General features: G+C 35.7%; 1 pseudogene; it reads right to left on the reverse strand.

Moving 5' to 3' along the window:
- Positions 1–19,969, reverse strand: part of LOC138922036 (regulator of DNA class I crossover intermediates 1-like) — a 74,528-nt pseudogene that overhangs the window by 26,982 nt on the left and 27,577 nt on the right.

Here is a 19,969-nt window from a genome sequence, read left to right on the forward strand (position 1 = left end):
CTGATTGATTTCCAATTTTATTTTTTAAGTTATTCATTAAACATCTAATGAGCAGGTCCACCTGCCGTGTTCCAGGCACTATGCCACGTATTGGGGACAGAGAGAGAAAAGAATTCAGTTTGGCATTAAGGAGAGAGAGAGATTTTGTCCAGGAATGTTCATAGACCGTGATCCTACACTGTTTCTCAATACGGGTCTTAGTGGTGTTTTGAGCAGAATAATGTTATTCTGTGATATCAAAGGCATAACCTATAGCACACAATAATATACACCATTCACACCAGAGAAACTGTATTACTTTAAATGAGAAAATAAATGTAAAAGCACTTCATAAATTAGAAAGCACACTACAAATGTAAATAATCATTTTTAAACAGCATTTTAAGCATTCTGACTCAGAAGAATCACTCACTGAGAGATCTGGAGAACAGAGAAATGTATAATGCACAGTTATTGCTCACAAGAAATAGTCCGGAAGGGGAAAGAAAAACTAGAAAGTGATAAGTGCTATTCTACAGTGTTACGACAGTAAATAAAAGAAATGCTTTTACTTGAGAAAAATCAAGTTGGTGGCATTTGAGTTGGGGACTGAATGTTGGGAAGGATTGCTACTTGTAAAGATGACAGAGAGAAATGATGCTAAAAATATAAAAGCCTTACTAAGATAAATCGATCCAACTTCTTTAACACTTTTTCCTATAGATAAAAGTTCATTCATTTACGGACTACAATATGGATAAATTCATTATCTAAATAAGCCTTTTATGTGCATTAAATAGATATTTAATGTATGCCTGCCATGTGGTAGGGAGATAATACAGCTTATATTCTAGTGAAGGAAGATAATAACAAATAAATAAGATAACTAACCATTAATAAGTACAATGGATAAAAGAAATAAACAAATAAAAAAGATAATTACAGCAGCTTTATAGGTGCTACAAGATCAGACGATGGAACAACTTGTGTTGGAGGTCCTTTTCAGATAGCTGGTCAGGAAAGTTCCTAGCAAAGAAGTGATAAATAAGCTAAAGATACAGAATGATTAGACATATAAAGAGAGGAGTATGCATACTGCAGGGGGATGGAATAAACACAAATACAAGATTTGCAGCACATGTGAGAAACAAAAAGAAGAGGAGTAAAGCTAGAATAGAATCAGTGAAAGAAAACTTACGGCCTAAGGCTTAAAAGGTACAAAAGGGCCCAGATCATGTAGAGCTTTATTTTGGAAAAGAGCAATAAGAAATATTGAAAATTGCTAAGTACAAAAGTAAAACTCTCTTGCTTTTTGCCTTAAAAAATATCAGTCTGACTGCTGGGTGAATACGAATATGCTGATTTCCATCTGGCCAAAATGAAGTTAGAGAAACAAGATTTAGCCTCATTGACTGACAGAATTATAAAACTGGACAAACTGTATGAGACAATGGCTTTCAGACTTGGGCCATTGGATAGAATAGGATAACGATCCCTGACAGAGAGAAAACAAGTAAGGTGAATTCTATGACTGCTCCTAGCTTATTGCTTGGAGAGAGTATCCAAGCCACAGAACAGAGAGGGGAAATCCAGTTGGAGCCCACAGATTCCCTTTGTTGAGGAAAGAGCACTGGAAGGTCAGGAAGACTGCAGAGAACAGAGTATGCAGGGCAGAGTACCATGAAGGAGAGTGCTTCAAAGAGAGAGGGCTCCAGAGATCTACAGAAAGTTCTCAAATCTTCAGCTAAGTACTGATCAGCACATGCGTATGAAGTAATTACCCAAGGCTGGGAAAAGCAACACCCAAGATGAGAAGATTGAACAATTCCAGGAACTCAAACAGAAATGGGAAAATTTTGTGTTTCCACCAGTTAGAGTGGAAAACCTCTTAATTCAAAGGAACTCTAAGAATACAAGAAGGATATTGCCTTAGCAGGGGGCAAAATTAGCCACAGAGTGAAGGTGTATCTGGTCCTGTTTAACAAAGTTTAAAGCAAGCCTTAATAAGATCATACTGTTTCCAAGCAACTAAAATCCCAGAAAAACCTCAGGAAAATTTATAGGAATACAAAAATTTCCAGACCAAAAAGATGAAATTCATAATGTATACAATCTAAAAAAAAATTATCAGGAATGCAAAAAAGTAGAAAGTTACAACCCATAATGAAGAGAAAAATCAATTATTAGAAATAGACCAAGAAATGACACAAATGATAGAATTCGTAGACAAGGACATTAAAAGAGTTATCAGAACTATATTCCCTACGTCCAAAAAGATAGATGAAAGACTGAGGATGTTGAATAGAAACATGGAAGATATAAAGAAGAGTCAAAACAAACTTCTAGAGATAAAAAATATACTGAATAGATTTACACAGAGATTAGACACCAAAGAAGATACAACTAGAGAATCTGAAGAAAAAGCAATATAATCTATATAAAATGAAACAATGAGAGAAAAAAAGATGAAGATAAATAAACAGAGCATCAATAAACTGTGACACAACTTCAAATGGACTAACTTACATGTTATTAAGGTCCCCAAAGAAGAGAGGAGAGGAATAAAAAATATCCAAAAAATCAATGGCTGAATTTTCCACATTCGATAAAAACTAAGTTCACAGATCCAAGATGCTCAATGCAGCTCAAAGACAAGAAATAAAAAGAAAAGGAACATCCTAATCAATGGATAGAAATCTATGATAGAAAATCCACCATGGAGAATCTATGATAGAAAAATCTTAGAAACAGAGAAAAATTATATATTAGATATATAGATATTAAGATAAGAATGACAGCAACTTCTAGTAGGAAACAATGCAAAAGATACCTTTCAAAAAGAAAAGAATAAAAACTTACAAATACACAGAAGCTGAAAGAATTAATTACTAGCAGCCCCACACTATAAGAAATGTTAACAAAAGTCTTTCAAGGAAAATATCACCACACGGAAATCTAGATCTACACAAAATAACAAAGACCACCAAAAATGATAAATTTGTGCTTAAGTATAAAAAACATATTTTCTTAATTTTTAACTCTCTTTAAAGCAAAAGGAACAATAATATATTTTTGGATTTATAACATTTATATAAGTGAATGTATGAATACAACACCACAAAGGCCAGAGGGGAGAAACGGAAGCATACCATTACAGGGTTCTTACACAATACTTGAAGTAGTATAACACAACTAGAATATAGTCTGTCATAAATTAAAATATATACAATAAATTCTAAAGAAACCACTGAAAAACAAAACAGAGTTATAGATAACAAGCCAACAAAAGGATAAAGTAAGTCATAAAAAAGACTAAAATCAAATAAAGGCAGAAAAGAGGGAAAGGGAACAAAGATTATATGGGAGAAATAAAAAATAAATAGCAAGAGAACAGACAAATCCAATCATATATCAATTGTTGCACTAAATGTAAACTATATTCATAACCATAATACAAGTCTCAATAAATTTGAAAGGATTCAAATCACACAAAGGATGTTCCCTGTCCACAATGGAATTAATTTAGAAAGATAACAGAAAAGTCTTTAGGAACCAAATAACAAATTTCTAAATATCTCATGGAGTGAAGAAGAAATCAAAAGGAAAACTAGAAAGTTTTTTAACTGAATGAAAATAAAACAAAACATATCAAAATTTGTAGGATGCAGCAAAGCAGCAGTTATGGAAAATTTACAGCACTAAACACGTGCATTAGAAAAGAAAAATAGTCTCAAGTCAATGACCTCAGCTTTCACCTTAAGAAATCAGGAAAAAAGGAGTAAATTAAATCCAAAGTAAACAGACAAAAGGAAATAAAGATAAGAGCAGAATTCAATGAAATAAAAACAAAAGAAATACGTGACACTGAAAGATGATTCTGTGAGAAAATAAATAAAATTGGCAAGTCTCTAATCAGAATAATCACTGGGAAAAAGGGGAGAAGAAACAACTTACCCATATTAGTAATGGGAGAAAAGACATCACTACAGAAGTTAAAGATTTCATACGCATAATAAGGAGATATTATGAATAACTTTAAGTCAATAAATTTTACAACATAGATAAAATCGATACATTTTTTGTATGACACAAACTACCAAAGCTCACTAAAAAAATAATAATCCAACTAGCCTTCTATCTAGTAAAAAATGGAAATTATAGTAAAAAAAAAAAACCTTCTCACAAAAAGAACTTCATACCAACTGACTTCACTGATGAACTCTACCAGACATTTAAGGAAGAAATGTACCAATCCTACACAAACTCTTTCAGAAAATTACACAGGAGGGAATACTTCTCAACTCATTCCATGACACCAACATTAGGCTGATATCAAAACCAGACTAAGATATTACAAGATATTACTAGAAAGTAATCTCCCTCATGAAGACTAATGTAAAAATCCCTAACAAAATTTTGGCAAATCAAATCCAATGAATGCATAACAAGGTTAGCACATTGTGACCAAGCAGGGTTTATCTCAGGAATACAAGGTTGGTTTAACATTCAAAATTAATCAATTGTGGGGCCAGACTTCTGGAATGAGAGACTGAGAAACCTGGCAAATCTTGTGCCCTAAAAGCAGTAACAGAACCAGATAACACTCACCAAAAAAATCATCTCAAATATGGGGAGTGACCAATGGCATCCAATAAACTGTGAAGCAGTACTTCAAGAAAAACTACTCAACCTTAGTAGAACCAGTGGGAGCCTGTGGAGTTTTAGCCTTAGGCTGCCACCATCCCTCCACCCCCAACTCCATGGCTGGTAGCCTACCAAGGCTGAGCTTGTCTGGAGAGGGTCGGGAAGGTGGGAGACTCATGCCCAGGGAATTTGTCAAAAATAATCATGGTCTTGGTGGCAAACTATCAAAGAAGCCCAAAATTGCAGCTGCCTGAGGCTGAGATATTTGGAGCAAGCAAAAACCATCCAGAAATTTCATAGAGAGATCCAGAAAACAAAAAGGTACAAGAGGCTTTGATAAACTCCCAGACCCTCCTGGTGGTCTGGAAGGTTGCATACATGTGTAAGGCTGAGTGCAGACTCAGGAGAGACCAGAAAGAGCTACAGGTATCTACTCATCCCTGGCTGAGTGTAAGGTCTTGTGCAAGGGAGGAAGCCTTGTTAGCTGAAGGTACTTAAACACAACCTCCAACTAATCATTGGTTGGCCTCTAAGCACTGCTTAGAGGGAAATTTATACCTTTTAATGCCTGTATTAGGAGAGAAGAAATATATCAAATCAGTAAGTTAAGCTTGCACTTTAAGAAACTAAAAAAAGACAGGCAAACTAAGCCAAAAGCAAGCAGAAAAAGGAAATCATAAACATTAGGGCAGAGATCAATGGAATGAAAAACAGAAAAATAGAGAAAATTGATAAAACCCTAAACTTAGTTCTTTAAAAAGACCAATAAAATTAGCAAATCTTCAGCTACACTGACCAAGAAAAAAAGGAGAAAAGACACAGATGTAGAACTCAAAAAGGGACATCAACACCAACCTGACAGAAACTGAAAGGATTTCAAGGGAATACTATAAATCACCTTATGCTAACAAATCATACAACTTAGATGAAGCGGATTAATTCCTAGAAAAACACATATTACTACAACTGATTCAAGAAGAAATTAGAAAATCTGAATAGATCTTTACACAAGTAAAAAAAATTAGTAAAAAGCCTTCCCACTAAGAATAGCCCTGATGCAAAAACATCTAAAGAATCCACAAATTCTTCTATTAAATAGAGCAAACACTTTACACTTTATTATATGAGGCCAGTATTATCCTGATATGAAAGCCAGACAAAAAACATAAGAAGAAAAGAAAAATTCAGACCAATTTTCCTAATGAATATGGAGGCAAAAATCATAAACAAAATATTAGCAAACCAAATCCAGCATTACATGAAGAGGTTTATATATAATGACCAAGCAGCTTTTAACCCAGGAGTGCAAGGTAGTTTAATACTTCAAAAGACGGTAATATATTACATGTTAATAGAATAAAGGAAAAAACTAGATGATAATCTCAAGGGACACAGAAAGAGCATTTGACAAAATCCATGATAAAAACGTTCAATGAACTAGGAATAGAAGGGACTTTCCTCAACCTGATAAAGGGCACCTACAAAAAAACCTACAGCTAATATCATACTTAATAGTGAAGGCTAAATGCTTTTTCCCTAAGAGTGGGAAAAATGCAAGCATGTCCACTCTTGTCACTGCTATTCAACACTGTACTAGAGGTTGTAGTCACTCAGGCAAGAAAAACAAGTAAAAGGCAACCAGATTGAAAAAGGAGAGATAAAAACACCTTTATTTATAGACAACATAATCCAGTATGGTGAAACTCCTAAAGAATCCACAAAAATACTACTAGAACTAATAATGATCTCAGCAAAGTTGAAGGATACAAGATCAATATACAAAAATTAATTGTATTTCTATACACTAGCAATGAACAATCCAAAAATGAAATTAAGAAAATAATTCAATTCACAACAGCATAAAAAGAATAAGATACTTAGAAATAAATTTAACAAAAGCAGCACACTGCTTATATATTGAAAACTACAATACATCACTGAGGGGCCAGCCCAGTGGCCAAGTGGTTAAGTTCACACGCTCCACTTCAGCGGCCCAAGGTTTTGCCGGTTCGGATCCTGGACGCGGACATGGCACCACTCATCAGGCCACATTGAGGCAGTATCCCACATGCTACAAGTAGAAGGACCCACAACTAGAATATATAGCTGTGTACTGGGGGGATTTGCGGAGAAAAAGCAGGACAAAAAAAAGATCGGCAACAGTTGTTAGCTCAGGTACCAATCTTTAAAAAAAAAAATCCATTACTCAGAGAAATTAAAGAAGATCAAACACAATGTAATATGGTTCAGCCATAAAAAAGGAAATCTTGCCATTTGTGACAACATAGATGAAGAGGGAGAACATTATGCTAAGTGAAATAAGTCAGACACAGAAAGACAAACACTATATGATTTCACCCATACATGGAATCTAAAACGTCACACTCGAAGCAGAGAATAGAATGGTGGTTGCCAGATGCTGGCGAGTAGGGGAAATGAGATATTAGTCAAAGGGTACAAATTTCCAGTTATAAGATGAGTAAGTTCTGGGGATCTAATGTACAAGATGATGACTATAGTTAATAATACTATATTGTATACTTGTAAATTGCATATTTGTTAATAGAGCAGATCTTAAGTGGTCTGATCACATACCCAAAAATGGTAACTATTTGAGGTGATGAATGTGTTAATTAGCTTGACTGTGGTAATCATTTCACAATGTATATGTATAGGAAATCATCATCTTGAACATCTTAAATATATACAATTTTTATTTGTCAATTATATCTCAATAAATCTGGAAAAATAAAACTCTTCAAACACACTGGAAGGTTCTCTCATGCCCCTCCAAGTCCACACCTCCCAACAGTAACCACCATTCTGAGTGCTATCACCATTCATTAATTCAGCCAGGTTCTGAACTCCACATAAATGGAATTACACAATGGTCCTCTTTTTGTGTTGAGATTCTTCCATGGAGATGCTTGTTACTGCATGTATCAGCAGTTTATTTTTTTTCATTTCTGTGTATTATTTCACTGCATGAATATTATATAATATTCTATTCTTTTGTGTGTGTGTGAGGGAGACTGGCCCTGAGCTAACATCTGTTGCCTATCTTCCTCTTTTTGCTTGAGGAAGATTGTCACTGAGCTAACCTCTATGTCAATCTTCCTCTATTTTGTGTGGGATGCCACCACAGTGCGGCTTGACAAGTGGTGCTAGGTCTGCACCTGGGATCCAAACTTGCAAACCCTAGGCCACCGAAGTGGAGCACGCAAACTTAACCACTATGCCACCAGGCCAGCCCCATAATATTCTATTATTAATGGACATCTCGGTTAGTTCAAATTTGGGACCACTATGAATAAAGCTGTTACGACATTCAAAAAAAAATGAATAGGAGAAACATTTCATGTTCATGGATTGGAAAAATCACTATTGTTAAGATGGCAATTTTCCCCAAATTGATCTACAGATTCAATACAATCCCTATCAAAATCCAAGTAGGCTTTTTTTATTTCCAGAAACTGACAGGTTGATGCTAAAATTTACATGGAAATGCAAAGGACTAAGAAAAGCCAAAACATTTTCAAAAAAGAACAATAAACTGGAAGACTAATACAGTTCTCAATTTCAAAACATACAGTAAAGCTATAGCAATCAGGACAGTGTGGCACTGACATAAAGATAGACATAATTAACCGATGGAACAGAACTGAGATTCCTGGGGGAAAAGAAAAACAACTTACATTTTTGGTCAATCGATTTTCAACAAAGGTACCAAAGCAATTCAGTGGGGAAAAGATATTCTTTCCTTTCCACAAATGCAAATGGTGAATTTAGACCCTTACCTCACACAATACATAAGAGTTAACTCAAAACAGATCAGAGACCTAAATGTAAGATCTAAAACTACAAGACAGAAAAAAACATAGGAAAAAATCTTCATGGCCCTGGCTTAGTCAAAGACTTGTTAGCTATGACAACACACAAACAATTTCTAAATGAAAAAATTAATAAACTGTATCTCATCAAAATTAAAACCTTTTTTACTTCAAAAAGACACCACTAAGGAAAGGAAAAAGGTAAGCATTTCACCAAAGATACACAAATGGCTGATAAGCACATGAAAAGATGCCAACATCATTAGTCATTAGGGAAATGCAAAATTAAAACCAAAGTAAGATACTATTACATATTGATTAGAATGGCAGATATATTTAAAAGACTGACTTTACCAAGTGTTGTCAAAGGTATGCTGCAACTGGAACTCTCATACACTGCTGATGCGATGTAAAATGGTACAAATCACTTTAGAAAACAGTTTGTCAGTTTCTTAAAAATTTAATCATATACCTACCATATGACCCAGCCATTCCACTCGTAGATATTTCCCCAAGAGAAATGAAAGCATATGTCTAAACAAAGACTTCTATATGAACTTTCATAGCAGCTTTATTTGGAATAGCCAAAACTTGGAGAAAAAAGCCAAATGGTCATCAACAGATGAATAAACTGTGCTATGGCCATACAATGGAATACTACTCAGCAATAAAAAGGAATGAACCATTGATATACACAACCAACGACATAGATGAATCTCAAATTATGCTAGGTCAAAGAAGCTAGACCAAAACAAGGAAAACATACTGTATTAATGCAATTTATATAAAATTCTAGAAAATACAAACTAATCAACAGTGATAGAAAGCAGATCAGCAGTTGCCTTGGGATGGGAGTAAGGGATGTAAAGTAGCCAGAGGAAGGGATTACAAAGGTGCCCAAAGAAACTACTGGGGATGATGAATGGTCATTATTTTTGACATATGTCACAACTTACCAAAGTGCACATTTTAGATAAGTTCAGTTTATGGTATGTTGATTATACATTAATAAAGTGTGAAAAAAAATAGACCTAAGGACAAAGAGGAAACAAAAAGAACTGTTATATGGCTATTACAATTCTAGGCAAGAGGCAGTGGTGGCTTAGACTGAAATGGAACCTGTAGAGATGGAGACATGAGTAGATAACTTTAAAGTTTATTAGAATACAGAATTGACAATACTTTGTGAAACAGATATTGGGAGTTGAAGGAAAGGAAGGAATCAGGTACAACTTTTTTTTAGCTTAAGCAACTGAGTGAATAGTGGTGCCATTTACTAAAACGAGGAAGACTGAGACAGAATTACAGAGTCAAAGTTTCTCATTATGATTACCAAGAGTGATTCAAACTGGTTTTACAAGTCTAATGTCTTTTAAAACAACAAACCAGAGTTTAAATACAGACACCTAGAAAATAAAAATGGGGCACTGATCAACTACCATAAATATGAAAAAAATATTATTATGTTTATGATAAAGAAAAAGAAAGTAGTAATTCATAAAACAGGGATTATAAAACAGATGCAAAGCACCTTGGCCCAAAATTTTTTTTAAAATAAATAAATGAAAGGTAGATATGTACATCAGAAAATCGTTACTTATAACTACTTTAATTAAATGCTACATTTTACTTACAGTGGTTTTTTTTCCTTAGAAGTTTTACTTAGGTCTGTTTACATTTCTAACTAAAACTACTTCTGTCCAGTAAAATCAAATTAATAACTCAAAGAAAGCATGCTACAGGTTCTTTATTTCCTTCAACATCTTTGCTTACCTGTTTAATCTTTCAAATAATGTTCCAAATTGTGCTGTTTTATATGATGGACTGAAAGCATCTTGATTTTTGTTTAATTCGGAAATCACGGAATTAGAATAATTAACATTACTGAGCTGAAAAAAAAAAAGGAAGAACCTGCCAAAAGGGTAAATGTACATATATACAATTTAAATAATTTACCGTAAAACCTCATTTAAGTAGACATCTATAGTTTAAAAATGTATTTTTTAGTCTAAAAGAAAGAGTGTCCTTATTGAAAACAAAATAAATAGTGTTCTAATAATGAAAGCAGTGTCAGTATTTGAATGACTGCTAAAATAACAGGGTTGATCTATGGTGAGCTAACCATTTTCTCAGAGGTAAAAAAAGATTAAAAAAAAAAAGACCCGGAACACCAAGATCTTGAGTAAATAAAAGTTAAATATCGCTGACAGAAAATAATGATTTCTCCCAAGGAAACAACTGTACTTATCTCAGTTCCTCCATTTACTAAGTAATTTTAGACTGCTACTTTAATCTTTTGTTTAAAAAAAGATTTTATCTTTCTTCTTTCTCTCCAAAACCTCCCGGTACATAGTTGTGTATTTTTAGTTGTGGGTCCTTCTAGTTGTGGCATGTGGGACACCGACTTAGCATGGCCTGACGAGCTGTGCCATGTCCACGTCCAGGATTCGAACCGGCACAACCCTGGGCCGCCGTAGTGGAGCGCGTGAACTTAACCACTCGGCCACAGGGCCAGCCTCTGCTACTTTAATCTTTCTGAATATCGCTACCACTGAGTGCAAAACGGGGAAAGTATGGACAGACTCTTGTGAAAAGCAGATGTGATAACCCATTTGTTAATGAGGAAGGTACCATATAAAGATATTATAATGGCCCAACACTAATCTATCCAGCAATAATAATTCATATCTGTAGTATATTTTATGTATAAGCCATGAAACACAGAAACGAGACGTCCAAAGACAAGCAATGACAGAAAGAGTCAGAAAAAAAAAAGCGTGCAGGCAAAAAGAGATACTAAAAGTCTTTTTTTAAAAAAACGTCTAAAATCAACAAAAGCTGAAAATAAAGTCTGATAACACATCTCATCTCAGCCTCAGAGAGACAGTGTCAATGGTGCAGGGACAATGTCATCCCTTGAAGCGAGAAACACACAAACAAATCAAAACAGAAGAGAATATTATATATTGGCTCAATCTACTTCTCCAGGGACTAGTAAGCCCCAGACCACTTTTTATTCTAACCTGTTTTTCAACTCATTTTCTTATGTAAGTTATAGTCTCATTTTAATTTTCCTGAAATCTCTCCAAATATATATCCAAATAAATAAATTCCCTAATACTTCACAATGTGACACCACACCTTACCAGGGACGTTAGCTTCTCTTTTCTCTCTTCTGCCATATGAAGTACAACATTATTTACCCCTTTGGAGATAATCACTAACCTGCAGTCTCTAAGTAGAAGATTATTCAAGTATAGATTACACAGGGTCTCATTCTCTATCCTATAAACTATTTAACAAAGCAAGGATGAGTTAAAGCTGATGTAGGATGCAAGTTTTAGTCTTATAAAATACAAATGGAATGGGTAACTGAATGTTTTTCATTGCATCACTCGAAAATTATTGGGGGGCCAGCCCAGTGGCATAGTGGTTAAGTTCCCACACTATGCTTCGGCGGCCCAGGGTTCACTGGTTCAGATCCTGGGCACAGACCTACATACCACTCAACAAACCATGCTGTGGCAGCAACCCATATACAAAATGGAGGAAGAGGGCCACAGGTGTTAGCTCAGCAACAATACTCCTCAAACAAAAAGAGGAAGACTGGCAACAGATGTTGGCTCAGGGCCAATCTTCCTCACCAAAGCAACAACAAAAAATTATTGGGTCCTTAAATTAATAAGCCTAGCACAATACTTCATTTTCCCTTCTCTGAAAAGCAGAAAACATACTTCAATAAAATTGAATATCATTACATATTGTATATAACTATAATACTGTAATATATAACTACAATTTATAAATTATCATAAATTTGCTAATTATAAATTAATTTAGAAATAGTACACAAATATGACATAAAACCACCTCATGCTAAAAATGGGAGAGATTCAAAACTAAATATTCTTGTTAACCTTGTTAACAAGATAGAGCGTTTACATAACCATTTTACTCACTACCATTATATATTAGTATAGTAACCTTTAATAATTTTATATTTTTTAACTCTATGTAAACTTAGTAAAAGATCATTTCTTGGTATGTTCTATGGCGTATATATTTCAAACTTTAAAAATTTGGATGTTTTTATAATTTTAACTATAGAGACTACAAGGATTGAACATTTTAGCACTAAATATCTCTATCTATATACATATATGTGCATAGTCTTGGATGGAAGTGCATATAACCAGCTATCTTTCAAGTCATAGAAAGAATCAAGCCATCACAACTTATACTTTAACAGATTACTCTGACATCACTGAGATTATGTACTGCTATTCACAGGATCCTTTCCATATCATGTATACTGGGCCATCATGACATCACCAACTACTCCTTTACTGTGATTACAATCAAGTATTACATAACACATTGAACTATGGTCAATTTTACTATCAATAATTTTATAAAAAGATGATGATTTCAAAGACTTTTAAAGAACATTCCAGTTTTGGGATTCATAATCTTCTACAGCCCAGAGAATTAAGTTTTTGACCTAAGAAGAATTATTATACTTAATTTCTCTCCTAATTTGGCTATATCTATAGCAACCCACAACTAATATTTTTTCAATCCATAAAAAGAAAAAAAGAGCATATCACAAAAATATAAAATGCTAAGAACTAGTGATTGAAAGGGACCTGTTCACAAACAACCAACCCACTAACTGGGAAAAAATATTGGCAAGTCATATATCTGACAAAGGCTTAATATCCATAATATGTAAAGAACTCACACAACTCAACAACAAAAAAAATCAAACAACCCGATCAAAAAATGGGCAGGAGACATGAACAGACATTTCTCCAAAGAAGAAATACGGATGGCCAAATAGACACATGAAAAGAAGTTCCTCATCGCTGATCATCAGGGAAATGCAAATCAAAACTACACTAAGCTATCACCTTACACCCATTAGAATGACACAAATAACTAAAACAAATAGTAACAAATGTTGGAGAGGTTGTGGAGAAAAAGGAACCCTCATACACTGCTGGTGGGAATGCAAACTGGTGCAGCCACTATGGAAAACAGTACGGATATTCCTCAAAAAATTAAAAATAGAAACACCTTATGACTCAGCCATCCCACTACTGGGTATCTATCCAAAGAGCTTGAAGTCAGCAATTCCAAAAGTCCCATGCACCCCAGTGTCCACTGCAGCATTATTTACAATAGCCAAGATGTGGAAGCAACCTAAGTGCCCATCAACAGATGACTGGATAAAGAAGATGTGGTATATATATACAATGGAATACTACTCAGCCATAGAAAAGAACAAAATCGTCCCATTTGCAACAACATGGATGGACCTTGAGGGAATTATGTTAAGTGAAATAAGCCAGATAGAGGAGGACAATTTCTGTATGACTCCTCTCATATGAGGAATTTAAAAATGTAGACAAAGACAACAGATTAGTGGCTACCAGGGGAAAGATGGGGTGGGGGTTGGGCACAAAGGGTGAAGGGGTGCACCTACAACACAACTGACAAACAATAATGTACAAATGAAATTTCACAAGATTGTAACCTATCTAACTCAATAAAGACTTGTATTTAAAAAAAGAAAGGTACCTGTTCATTCTGCTTTTTTTTCATATGCAACTTTCTGAGGACTAGGCACTATTCTGGGAATAAAATCTTGTCCTGTAATATCTCTGTTAGAAGCTAATTCTGCTGACAAAGATGGTGGTGTGAAGCTGCAGTTTTCTATTCTGCTCAATTGAGGTTCGAACATTGGATATGAGTCCATGACTTGTGAGGACTACAGGAAAGAAGATACAATCATGTGATTTGCCAAAATATATAAACTAGAGACAAGGAAAGTTAAAATAAAAGTGAAAAAGGTCACGAGTTAGAGAAAAAGTCCCAAGTAAAGGCAAGTCATCAGTAACTGACAGTCCTTACTAAGACAAGAGAGGTTATCAACTAAGATTATACTTGAGCTCCTTTCCATCTGCCTTTCTCACCGATGGTCCCCTCTACCCTCAAGCTCCATACCTGCATGTCATCTCCTAATGACAGGAAATCTAAGTTTCATTTATCTACAATTCAGGTGAAAGATTTCCAAGAGATTTTAGTATCACTGCCATTATCTTTCTGACGTAGCTTAACTTTGGCTATTCAAAGGAAAGAATAATTAATAATATGGCATTGGACTTTCACATTTCAAGCTTTAATCACAATCTATGTGTTTTCTAATTGATTAAAGTCTTATTTGCTAAAAAATAATTATTTGAAATATACTTTGAAAGAAAAATAATCTTGGGATCAACATGAATATTGAAAATCACAATTTGATATAAAATAAAACAGTCGGGTCACCACGTTTGAAAACATGAATCGCTCAATGATCACATGAACCCAAAGGAGAACTCCCCAAATGAATTATCCTTTGCAGCTCTTCAGTGACAGGCAGAATCAAATGCTTTGCACACAAAGGCCTAGTCTACATTACCAGAACTCCAAAGGGTTTCTCATAAGCAATTGTTAAAATATTCTTAAGGTATAGGTTTCTTACATTAAAAACTTCTAAAAGAACAATTTTAAAGACTAAAAATTTTTTTAAAGGATAACTAATTTTCTCTGATTCTCAAAAAATTTATATCACTTGATGGTGAAACTGGCAGAAAGTGAGCCACTGATGATTAAGTAGCTAGGAATTAAAGTTTTTTTCCCTTTTGCAATTACTGATTATAGCTTTTAGCTGTTTAACCCACTCATTGTTAATTGTGCTGTTTAGGCAATATGCTGACTCCCGCTAGGCTCCTATAGGTAACATCTTCCTGGTGCCTGCATCACCATGGTAATGCGTGTGTGAGCTGTTTTTCAGGAATTGGAACTCCTTGTCCACTTCAGGCCAGTTGAGACCACCAACTCATCAACTGGGCCCACGGAGATGTCCGACAGGTGACTTGAAGGGGCTAAAAACTCTCCCCTCAGATCATGCTGATGTCGCCATTTTGTGAACATGGGTCCTGTGAAGAGGCATCAAGTCTGACTACGCTTGTGCAGCTCATCATTACCTCACCTCTCCTCACCTCCAATCACCTCTCTCCACATGTCAGACCACGCTGACCCCGGCCCATATATATCCCTGAGTCTCTCTTTTCGGGGAAGCAAATTTCAGGCTCATGAGCTCGCTTCCTCACATGGCTACCTTGTGAGTAAACCCTCTCTCTGCTGCTATCTCGTCATCTCAGTGTTTGGCTTTCTGGGCGGCGGGCAAAAATGAACCTGGTTGGGTAACAGTGGCATGTCACAATTGTTAAAATAACTTAAAAAAATTTTTGTTTAACTCTCACCTTAACTGGGCCAAGTTCTTCCTTGCTGCCTTGTCTTTGATAGTGTAAACTAATGAAAAGAAAATGTAACAGTTAAACACATAGGTGGCAATAAAATTGATTATCTTTTATAAATATTTAAAATTCATACTGTTCTATACAAATATGAAAACATATGGAACTCTTAAGTAAATCATTCCAGGGTTATAATATTACTGTGTTTTATAAAAATTACATTATTACTAGAGAGAGATTTTTATGATAAGGAAAGTCAAACTATGCATCCAAAGAACACTTAGCATGGATATTAGTTCATTGACTAAGGTCTTAATAGTTTAATAATACTGCTAACAGTCAAACAAACAAAAACTGGAGCTAGGATAATCCCTTTATACATTTTCCAATGAATAAAACAGAGTTGATAATGACTCTTTCAAATACCTAATAATATGCAACCTAGCTAAAACCTACTTGTTTTCCATATCATCAATGCAGAGGTTAGACGGGACAAGATGAGGCGACATTGGAAGTTCTAAATCATGTTTTCTCAGGGGCATTTTTATGTCTCTATTCATATTCACATGATCGGTTTTCTCACAGTTTCTATAATGAAAAAGTTGCAATTAAAAATTAAGAATGAATAATAAAATCTTTTAAAAGCACTGGTTGATATACCATGGTCATTAAGTAAATGTACATCTTAGATATTTACTAAAACCACCTATATTCTATACATGATAGAAGACATTACAGTACTAGCAACTATCACAGATAATTCAAATCATCTTTTTCTTCATCATCTTACATTCTCCTCATGAAAGGGGCCCTACAAATTTTGCTTTATTTATTTATTTATTTTTTTTTTAAAGATTTTATTTTTTCCTTTTTCTCCCCAAAGCCCCCCAGTACATAGTTGTGTATTCTTCATTGTGGGTTCTTCTAGTTGTGGCATGTGGGACGCTGCCTCAGCGTGGTCTGATGAGCAGTGTCATGTCCGCGCCCAGGATTCGAACTAACGAAACACTGGGCTGCCTGCAGCGGAGCGCGCGAACTTAACCACTCGGCCACGGGGCCAGCCCCGAAATTTTGCTTTATTTTTTGATTCCTTCAAAACTCCCCTAACCCCTAGACTGTATCAGTTGCTATATTACACTTTCCCATAGCACTACATATGTTCTCTATTATAGCACCTACCATAGTTTACTGTACTTGATTAACTCTATCTCCCTCACTAGATTTTTAAACTTTAGATGCAGCAGCCTTGTCTCTCCTTATAGACGATATAACTATTTTGACCGCTTAGTACTTTTAATTATGATCCTTTTCCAGGAAATGCTTTTTACACATGCACAAACTACAGAGTTGCAGTGGAGAGCTTCTATCTTCTTATATAACCCTGCTTCCCTGGAAAAAATAATTGGTTTAGTGGCAACCACCTGCCACTCAATAATGGTATTACACCCCTCTGGTTATAAGTAATTGTTCCAGCGCTGAGACCTGACACCAGCAGAGCAAGGCAACCTCCTTCCAGCGGAATTAAAAAATTCAGAATCAGAGAAGCAGCTCTCAGTATTTCCCTGGTGGTGAAATTGGAGAGATGAGCAATGTCAGTTCATAGTGGGGTTTTTTTGGATTTTATTTTTCCTTTTTCTCCCCAAAGCCCCCTGGTACATAGCTTCTAGTTGTCAATGTTAGTTTTTTAATGTCACATTTTAAGCTTCATTGATGAAGACAGTCTGAGAGAATAAAACTAGTATCTGAAGTGAAAAAGAATCTTGGTAGTATTCAATTTCCTGACTCAAGCAGTCTCTGAGGTCCAGAGGCACCACTACCCTTCCTTTCAGTTAAGTGTCTTAGTCCGTTCAGGCTGCTGTAACGGACTACCATAGACTGGGTGAACTATACAAAATAGAAATTTATTTCTCAGTTTGGAGGCTGGGCAGTCCAAGATCAAAGTGCTGGCAGATTCGCTGTCTGGTGAGGGCTCGCTTCCTGGTTCACAGACAGCTGTCTTCTCCCTGTGTCCTCACACAGTGGTAGAGGTGAGAGAACTCTCTGGGGTCTCTTTTACAAGTGCACTAATTCCATTCATCAGGGTCCACTCTCCTGACCCAATCACCTCCTAAAGGCCCAACCTCCTAATATCACATCAACATATGAATTTTGGGGGCACACAAACATTCAGTCCACAACATTAAGTAAGTAAGTAAATATATATTTTTCAAGTTTCTGTAATTTGCAGTCATGAGTCCTAACTAATAAAATCTTGCTTTGGTAGAGGAGGAAAAATCTTTTCTCTCTACCCTTCTAAATTATCAGCTGGGGGCCTGTAACAAAAGACAGATTAACAAGAGAAAAAGCATACAAATTTATTTAATATAAGTTTTATGTGGAAAACTTTGTAAGGAAATGAAGACCCAAAGTGGTTAAACCTGAGCATTTTTAAGCTAGGTTTGATGAAGAGCGGAAAGTCCTGGGGAAATGGGACAGGACAAAAAGGGGTATCAGCTAAGTGTAGTAAACTGAGGGAAACAGCAAGGTCTGTTCATTAGAGTCCTCTCGGTGTTCCCTCTGCGTTGGAGATAACAACGTTCCTTTTCTTGGGGTATAGCGAGGGCACCTCTCACATGAAAATCCTTCCTGCACATGCTGCTTCCTCAAATTCCTCAGCTCAAAATATTCAATATGCCAAGGTGCCTTATTTTTTGGTAGTGTGGGGGATCAGAATTGGCCACCCCAAAATGTGTCTCTTTGGCATGAGGATTATTTGGGGCTGATTACTTTTAAGAAACTGCAGACAGGCGAGAAGCTCTGAAAAGTAGAAGCTACCCTCTGTAAAACACATTTACATTTGTAAGGGAAATCTCCATTTGTAAAGGTAACTCCCTCTCTGTACCAGGAAGAGGGGGGATGTCCTTATGTCCAGAAACTCCTATCAAGGCAGAAGGCAAGGACTTAAATCCGCATAATAACCTTTCTCTTGTTTACTGTCCTTTTCTGGTAATCTCCCATAACTGACTCCCTCCCACCCCCAACATGCTCCTTTGTCTTTAGCCAAAGACGGTATTTAAGATGACAACCTTAGCCAGTCTGGGAGTTAACCAGTTTTCCTGGATTTTTCCCATGATACATGTTACAAAGCTTTGTTTGATTTTCTCCTTTTATTCTGTCTCATGTCAATTTAATTCATAGCCCAGCCAGAAGAACCTACAAGAGATAGAGGAATTCTCTTCCTCCCCTACAGCAGCATGTCCTGCCCCTGTTATTTTCTGTTCTACATCCAGAATCCAATACAATACTTAGGGTAAGTACTCAAAAAACATATGTTCAATGTATGAATGAAAACAGAGTGAGGGAGAAAGGAAATATATAAAGTTAAATACATCACTGGACAGCCACATGTAAAAGAATTAAACTGGAACCCTATCTTACACCATACACAAAAGTCAACTCAAAATGGATTAAAGACTTAAATACAAGACCTGAAACCATAAAACTCCTAGAAGAAAACATAAGGAATAAGCTCCGTGACATCAGTCTTCATGATGATTTTCTGGATTTGACACCAAAAGTAAAAGGAATAAAAGCAAAAATAAACAACTGGTCCTACATCAAACCAAAAAGCTTCTGTATAGCAAAGGAAACCACCAACAAAATGAAAATGCAATCTAAAGAATGGGAGAAAATACCTGCAAATCATATTGTCTGATAAGGGATTAATATTCAAAATACATAAAGAGCTCATACAACTCAATATCAAAAAACAAGAATCGATTAAAAAATGAGCAGAGGACCCTCTGAACAGACATTTTTCCAAAGACGACATACAACTGAGCAACAGGTACATGAAAAGGTGTTCAACATCACTAATCCTCAGGGGAATGCATTCAAAACCACAATGAGACATCACCTCACACCTGTTAGAATGACTATCATCGAAAAGACAAGAGAGGGGGCTGACCACGTGGCCGAATAGTTGTTTGTGTGCTCCAGTTCAGTGGCCCAGGGTCCGCCAGTCCAGACCCTGTGCACAGAGCTATATACTGCTCATCTAGCCATGCTGTGGCAGCATCCAACATAGAAAAACTAGAATGACCTGCAACTAGGATATACAACTATGTACTGGGGCTTTGGGGAGAGAAAGAAAGAAAAAGAAGAAGATTGGCAACAGATATTAGCTGAGGGCCAATCTTCCTCACAAAAAGTAAAAAAAAAAAAAAGACAAGA

Source organism: Equus caballus, unplaced genomic scaffold, assembly GCF_041296265.1.
Source record: "Equus caballus isolate H_3958 breed thoroughbred unplaced genomic scaffold, TB-T2T haplotype1-0000035, whole genome shotgun sequence".
Classification (NCBI taxonomy): Eukaryota; Metazoa; Chordata; class Mammalia; order Perissodactyla; family Equidae; genus Equus; species Equus caballus.